This window comes from Ornithorhynchus anatinus, chromosome X1 (assembly GCF_004115215.2).
Source record: "Ornithorhynchus anatinus isolate Pmale09 chromosome X1, mOrnAna1.pri.v4, whole genome shotgun sequence".
NCBI classification, from domain to species: Eukaryota; Metazoa; Chordata; class Mammalia; order Monotremata; family Ornithorhynchidae; genus Ornithorhynchus; species Ornithorhynchus anatinus.
The window spans coordinates 103,879,779-103,888,151 of record NC_041749.1 but is presented as its reverse complement, the minus strand read 5'-3'; the positions used below and the strand labels follow the sequence as shown (position 1 = coordinate 103,888,151).

Genomic DNA, 8,373 nt, shown 5'->3' with positions numbered 1-8,373 from the left:
TCTAAGTGCTGGGGTAGGTGTGAGTTAATCAGGTTGGACACGGTCCCTGTCCCACATGGGGCTCACACCCTTAATCCCCCCATTTTACAGATGAAGTGACTGAGGCTCAGAGAAGTGAAGTGACTTGTCCGGGGTCACACAGCAGACCTGTGGCTGGCGGAACCGGGATTAGAACCCAGGTCCTTCCGACTTCCAGGCCTGGGCTCTAGCCACTGAGGCATGCTGCTGACGCACCCTCCCCGATTGAGTAGTTGCAGTAAATTGCATAACCAGACAAATTTCTGGGGGTCTTTTGGTGGTGCTCAATCAATCAATCAAAGGTATTTACTGAGTGCTTATTGCGTGCAGAGCACCGTCCTAAGCGCTTGGGAGAGTACAATACCATAGAGTTGGTAGACGTGTTCCCAGCCCCCACTGAGCTTACGGTCTCAATTCATTCAATTCATTCATTCAATCGTATTTATTGAGCGCTTACTATGTGCAGAGCACTGGACTAAGCGCTTGGAATGGACAATTTGGCAACAGATAGAGACGATCCCTGCCCAATGACGGGCTTACAGTCTAATCGATCCTGTGTTGCTAATTAACTGTTACCTTTTACCTCTCTCTCTCCATAGCTGACCTGCGTATTTGAAGATTATGCTACCGATGGCCCTCCTGTTGCGGTCACGTCTGTTATCTGCTGTTCCTCATACAGTTTTTGCCTCGGTCTCGGGGCCTTCCTTCTCTAAGCCTCAGATCAAAAAGAGCTATATCTACTTCGATCGCAGTGTGCCATGCAACCACAACAGCTGAGGTGGGGTATTGATTTTTTTAATGGCGTTTGTTAAGCGCTTGCTATGTGCCAGGCACTGTTACCAAGCTCTGAGATGGAAACATCTTGATCAGGTTGGACACAGTCCACGTCCCACATGGGGCTCACAGTTTTAATCCCCATTTTCCAGATGAGGTAACTGAGGGACTTGTCCAGGGAGACACAGCAGACAAGGGGCGGAGCCAGAATTAGAACCCAGATCCTTCTGACTCCCAGACCGTGGTCACGCTGTTTCCTCTGTTCCTCTCGTTTTCGGTTTACCCAATTTTAGTTCAGCTGACAGCTATTTTGACATCCCGCTTGCATTCATTCTCCTCACGTGTGCCACTCAATCAAGCAATGATATTTATTGAACGGAGCATCGAATTAAGTGCTTGGGAGAGTGCAATAGAGGTGATAGTCATGTTTTCTTGCGACCGAGGAACCTGCGCTCTGGTCGTGCAGCTGTGTCGAGGTAAGCTAGAAAAATGACTTTATGGTTTAAGGTGAGCTCCATGCTGCCAGTGAAGATCTTTGGTTCTCTTTCGGGTTTCCCTGCTACAGGCTGACACATCACGTCAGTTTCCTCCAGACTTACTGTCAGTCTGTAGCGACTGACGGATTCAGTGAAGAATTTACCACGATTTCCATGGCTTCCGGGCGGGGTAGGGGGGTGTATGTACGTGTCCCTAGATGCAAGCATCTGCATATGGTAACATTTGAATGATCGTCCCCAGGACTTTGGCGGACGCTCGTACACTGTTGAGTTGGAAGAGGTTCCTAGATTTTTCCCAGAGGAGCAGAAGCGTAGTCTGACACCTGCATTCGGATCTCCTGTTGCAGCCTCCTTATATACCTGTTGCCGCTTTAGCAATTCGTGTACCTTAGTTTGGAAGGCCCTTGAGGTCAAGGACTGTGCACTCTAGAAGCTCAATCAATGGTCATCATAATAATAATAACGATGGTTTTTGTTAGGTGCTTGCTATGTGCCGAGCACTGTTCTAAGCGCTGGAGTAGATACAAGCTAACCAGGTCATCCCACGGGGGACACACAGTCTTAAGAAGAAGTTACATAGGGTCACACAGCAGACAAGTGGCGGAGCCGGGATTAGATTGATCGAGCACCTGCTCTGTGCAGAGCCGGGTATTAGGGCCTCTGGATTGCAAGCTCGTTGTGGGCAGGGAATGTGTCTACCAGCTCTGTGGTATTTTACTCTCCCATGCGCTTAGTACAGTGCTCTGCACACAGTCAGTGCTCAATAAATACTATTGAGAAGCAGCGTGGCGTAGTGGATAGACCACGGGCCTGGGACGCAGAAGGTCATGGGTCCTAATCCCGGCTCTGCCACTTGTCTGCTGTGTGACCTCGGGCAAGTCGCTTCCCTTCTCTGTGCCTGGGGTTACCTCATCTGTAAAATGGGGATTGAGACTGCGAGCCCCACGTGGGACAGGGACCGTGTCCAACCCGATTGGCTTGTATCCATCCCAGCGCTTAGTACTGTGCCTGTGCCGTTCTTAGTAAGCGCTCAACAAATGCCATAATAATAATAATTATTATTGATTGATTGATTTAGGAACATAAAAAAGGTACTGGTAAACTATGGCCCATAGGAATACAGATGACTGCCCTTACGAAAGGAGCCAAAGGAAAACTTCAGAAATAAGTACTTTGTAACAAGAGTGTCTACACATTGCTTGTTTTTGAAAAACCAACGTGAAACTTCCCCTCTCAGGTTCACATCTGGAGAGTTTCCAGTACTCTACCAGTCTCAGCTACGGGAGGGAGAGTCAAGCAGAGGCCTACCCATTCTGTTCCTAGCTTGGCCAGTGGCTAGCGAGCGGAAGGCAATCTGTTACAAGTCAAAACTCACCTGTGCTGGGCAGCAGCGGCACGGGAGAGAGTCGAGGGCAGAGACTCGAGTTTACTGAGCGGAAGGCGAAATGGTAAGCCACTTTTGTATTTTCACCAAGAAAACTCTATGGATAGGCTACCAGAAGGATTGCAGATAGAAAGGGGGGAGTTCTGGGAGAGATACGTCCGTGGCGTCGCTTTGGGTAGGAAACGACTCGACGACATAAGACAAGACAAGAATGTGATACTGGGATTTATTCAGAGGAATGTAGTTTGGAAGAGCCAGGAAGAAATTCTTCAACATTATACCATGTGCAAAGCATTATAGTAGGTTATACTGATTAAGCCATTAATGGTGCTGTCTAGTTTCTATCACTGCAATTAAAAATGACTCTTTCTACACTCCTTTGGAACAAATCACGTCTCTTCCTTCAAAATCTTTCTAAAAATGAGATTTCTTGATGAGTTCCTTCCCCAAGGAACTATCACTGCTCTGGTCTGAACACTCAAATTGTATTTATTGAATGCCTACTGTGTGCAGAGTATGTTCCTAAATACTTAGGAGAGCATAGAGTTAGAAGGCATGATCCCCGCCTACAAGGATCTTTATAATCAATCTATCTATCGTGCTTACCGTGTGCAGAACACTGTCCTGAGCTCTCTGGAGAGTACAACACAATCCCGAGACGAGCAAAGAAAAATTATTTAAGGGTGGAAATAGGTTCTAGGATGAAGGATGAAAAGATTTGCTGGTGTTTTTAGCCTAGAGAAGAGAAGTTTGAGAAGTGATTTCTTGAATTATATTTTTCTACCTTTGCTCAAAAGACCAATCGAGAACATGGACTTATATTTAAGTGAGATCATTTGATTCAGCATCCCCCAAGGGATATTCTGGAATCTTCATCCTTAAAATTATAGAAAACCATCATTCAAGGAAGGTTAAGGCATTCATCTTCCCAAAGGCAGGAGTTTGAACTTGATGATTTACTGAAGCCTGCCCAAGTTTATAATTCTATGATTCTATTTTCTTTTGTTTTCCCTTGTTTTTCTGTTTTTACTCTTGCCAGTCATTTCATAATGGGGAAAAAAGGTATATATATATATATGTATATATATATATATATATATATACATATATATATATGTGTGTGTGTGTTTGGGCAAAAACTGGAAAACATGAAGTATCTGTTCTCTTTTCAATTTATGTTCCTTCCATTAGGGAGCTCATCAACTACTACCACCTCACTGCAGATGACTCCCATACCTGCTTCACTAGGCCTGACCTCTCTCCTTCCCTACAATCTCACGTTTCCTCCTGCCCCTGGGACGTCTCTACATAGGTGTGCTCGAGGAACCTCAAACTGAAGATATCTCAAACTGAACTCTTCATCTTTCTCTCCAAATCCTCTCCTCCACCTAACTTTCCCTTCACAATTGACACCACCACCAGCCTCCCCATCTCTCAAGCCTGTAACCTCGGCATTATCCTTGACTCCTCCCTCTCTTTCACCCCCTCCCCGTCACCCCCCCGTATTCAGTCTGTCTCAAATCCTGTCAGTTCCACCTTCATAACATTTCCTCTTCCTTCCCTTCCAGATGAGGGCCATGCCGGTCCAGGCCCTTGCGTACCTTGGACTCGCCAGCCTCCCCTCTCTCTCCTCTCCACTCCATACTTTCCTCTGCTGCCCAGATCATTTTTCTAAAAGCGTTGTTCTGCCCATGACTCCCCACTCCTTGAAAACCACCAATGGTTGTCTATTCGTCTCCATGTCAAGCAGAAATTCATTCATTCAATCGTATTTATTGAGCACTTGCTTTGTGCGGAGAAACTCCTCACCACTGGCTTTAAGGCACTCAATCAACTCTCTCCCTCCTGCTTATCCATTCTCTACCCCCATTTTAACCAACTGGCACTGTCTGTTCCTCTCAAGCTAACCTCCTCACTGCTTCGGTCACATCTCTCCTGCTATCAACCTCTTGCTCGCATCTTCCCCACTGCCCGGAACTCTCTTCCCCTTCATATCTGACATACCGTTGCTCTCCCCATCTTCAAAGGCCTTCTGCGATAACATCTCCTCCGGGAGGCCTTCCTCCATTAATTTTTAATCTCCCTATTTTATATTCCCCATCTGCCACTCCTCTACCTAAACGACCCCCGCCACCCCCGTAACACTTATGTAGTCCCTTGCTTCCTTTGAGCAATCACACTTCCCCCCATTCAAAGCCCTACTGAAGGTTCACCGCTTCCGGGAGGCCTTCCCAGACTAAGCCCCACTTTTCCTCAGCTCCCCCTCCCCACCACCTCACCCCAACTTGCTCCCTTTGCTCTACCCACCCCACAGCACTTGTGTATATATGCACATATCTATAATTCAATTTATATATATCAGTGCCTGTTTTGCTTGTTCCAATGTGTATGTATATATATATATATATGTATCTCCTTAATTCTAGTTATTTATGTTGATGCTATTGATGCCTGTTTACTTGTTTTGATGTCCATCTTCCCCCCTTCTAAACTGTGAGCCTGTTGTGGGCAGGGATTGTCTCTCTTTGTTGCCGAATTGTACTTTCCAAGCGCTTAGGACAGTGCTCTGCACACAGTAAGCTCTCGATAAATACGATTGAATGAATGAATGAACAGTAATTTCTTTAAGTGTCTGTCTCTGCCTCTAGATTGTAGGCTCCTCGAGAGCAGGGATCATCTCTACCAATTCTGTTGTACTCTCCTAAGAATTTAGGACAGGGTTCTGGACACAGCAGGTGCTGACTAAGTTCTAACTGGTTGACTTATTGACTGGGTCTCTCTTCCCTTAGAAGAAATCATTAAGTGGGTAGCAGAATTTGAACAATTTGAGAGGAGCCGGTCATCAAGAATCACCATGAATTTGAGTGGTATTGGTTTAATTCCTAGCTCTGCCTCGTTATCTCGTTTCTCTTACCTCATTTCCCCCATCTTCGGAACACTGGAACGGGGACACGTTCATAAAGCCGTTTCCGTGAGGTGCTATGGGAGCCTCAAAGGAGCGTACTGGAATGGGTTCCCTTTCAACTACATCTCCAGGGAGGTTGGGACAATAGAGGATTCTGGTACCAGGCAGAGAAAGCAGGAGGAAGTCAAGTTCCTAAGCAAAGGTTCTATGAGAGAAAATGAAGCAAGAAAAAAAATGGTCTCCGATAAGATAACTTAGATCCTCTTTTCATCCAGCATCCCTAGTAGTGAAAAGGTTAAGAGAAAATGTTCTGCCCTTATCTTTAATTCATCAGAAGATTATCTCTAAGTCGAATTCTTTTCAGGAAGCATTAGAGTGGCAAGAGGCCATGGCTTTGATTTATATTGCCTAATAAAGTGTCAGTAACAGTCTTTAGATATAAAATAATGTCTCTCTTCAGTGCTGCCAACTTTAGATTATTTTGTATGAGGAAAAACCCCGAAGTCTCCTAGATGGCTGTCTCCCAGTATCTCTGCCCACCTCTCAAATGCCCTGGCACTCTCGTTCCTATCTTCCTCCTCTTTGCCCATGCCCTCAGCTTCTCATTCCTTCAACCGTCACACGGAGCCAGCTTTTCCTACCTCCCACTCACCTCCCCCACCCTCACCCATCTATTCTAATCTCTTTCTTACTCATGTACTGCCAATAAAAACAACTCCATCTGCCCTGTCCTTCACTTTCGCTGTACCCTGGGCAGTCTCCGTTCCATACATCATGGCCAAACAAGTATTTTTCTGTCCTGATCCTCACTCTCTCCCTCCTCCTAGTGTCCACTAAGGCTGCTGCCTCTTCCACTGTTTTTTCTGTGAGTGAACAATTGAACAATCACCTTTCCCTCCCCTTGCCAATGGAAGGGATGGTGGGCTGAGCTGCTTTCTGGTTCTTCGGGGCCCCTATTTCCATCCTGCACTTCCATTTTGAACCTCGCAGCATCTGTCCTTTACATCCTTTAGTGTTCTATTCTGGGTGGGAGCTACTTGTTGACTTTCTGTAGTCATGTCCCTCTTCCTTGAGGAGTTTGCTATCTGGCTCAGCTTCCTCACCACCCGTTTTCCCGTGTGAAATTATGGCCGCTAAGAGCAGCCTGGGTGACAAACACGACACATGATGCCGAGGTTGACATGATCAGATTGGATTGGATGCGGCCCCTCCCTGTTCCACCTGGGGCTTGCCATCTAAGAGGTGGGGGCAGTTGGTATCTTATCCCCATCCAACAGAGTCCTCAGTTTCCTGAGACAGATAAGACCACCACTCGGCCTATCTGCACTGTAAAACCATAAGCCCGTTGTGGGCAGGGATCGTCCCTCATTGTTGTTGAATTGTACTTTCCAAGTGCTTAGTACAGGGCTCTGCACACAGTAAGCGCTCAGTAAAGACGAGTGAATGAATGAATGTTACTGTTCTGCACAGTGCTCAGCACATCGTTAGCGCTTAACAAATACCAACATTATTATGCACACAGTAAGAGCTCAGTAAATACCAGGGATTGACTGATCTCTTACAAAAATGGTGAGGGAACTGTGAATTCTGCTGCTGTTGAGGTCTCAGCGATTTCCCCTTCTGTGACCAAAGACCGTGGCCACTCACCCTACCAACTCTCATGCAGTGTGTACATGGGGGGCACGGCGGCGTGGGGTCGGAGCGGGGAGGAGCTGGCAAGAGTGTGGATAGCTTAGCACAAGCCATCACCGCTACTGCAAAAAACCAACTCAACTGCCCATCCAGCTGGTGGTAGGCTATATCTTTCCTTTCTTAACCATCGGGGTCTGCGCCATGCTCACCTCAAATGGTGCCCTACCTCATTCTCACAGACCAAACATTCGATTGTCCCAGGGCGACAATCACCTCAGCAACAACGGCACCGTCGACTTAGAACCAAAGGACAGTTCCGCAGTTAAAGTGACATTTTAGCATGGAATTGCTCTGAGATTTCCCCGTTTAAAACATGCGTACTTGTTGCACTCTAGTCTGAATGAGTCTGAAGATTAATGGCAGATATTAGAAGCAGCTCAATATACATAGCGCTCTGGAGTATCATGGAGGCATTTCAAATAACATTCTGTTCAACTTTTGCTGGCATTTAAGGAAGCTGTCACAGGGTGAAAGCTTCCTTGAGAAAAGATTTTCCATTTTGGGGACGTTCATGTAAAAGAAACCGGAAAAATGGAAGCCTAGGCATATTCCCAAAAGGCTGACTCTAGCTGAATCACTTTTTAATGAAAATGTGTCATCTCCCTGCAGCTTTTGTAGAAATAGTGCTTTCTAATCAATGGACGTTGAAAAATACCATACTTCGGGTGATAAATCAATGGTATCTATTGGGTGCTCGCTTTGTGAAGGACACTCTAGTTAGCGCTCGGGAGAGTGCCGTACAGTTGGTAGACAGGGTCCCTGCCTTCGAAGAGCTTTACGGTCTAACAGACTCAATGTCCCATAAAGAAGCAAAAATTGGATCGGTGTTATTTTTAAAAAGAAACACCCCAGACTACCCTTTTAAGCAAAGCGGTATGGCAGTGCGATATTTATACCACGGATATACTAAACCTGCCATAGGTCGCGTTAGGTAAGTTTGATACGTCTGATAAAAGTTTCCCTGAGACCTCAGGTTACCGTGGGACGGTTTTGATATCTAATCAGAAAACATTCCGGGCTCACTACGTGTGCGGTCTTCTTCTTAGTGCTTTATGCTAGGCGCTAAGGGCGAGGTACCAGCTTGCGAGCCAAATGAGAGAAAT

General features: G+C 46.2%; 1 non-coding gene across 1 annotated transcript; it reads left to right on the top strand.

Annotated features, from left to right (window-relative positions):
• The first annotated feature begins 2,516 nt into the window (after positions 1–2,516).
• Positions 2,517–2,654, top strand: LOC114806881. Its single transcript, XR_003754936.1, has one exon. It is a non-coding gene; the product is annotated as a small nucleolar RNA SNORA7 (small nucleolar RNA).
• The last annotated feature ends 5,719 nt before the right edge of the window (positions 2,655–8,373 follow it).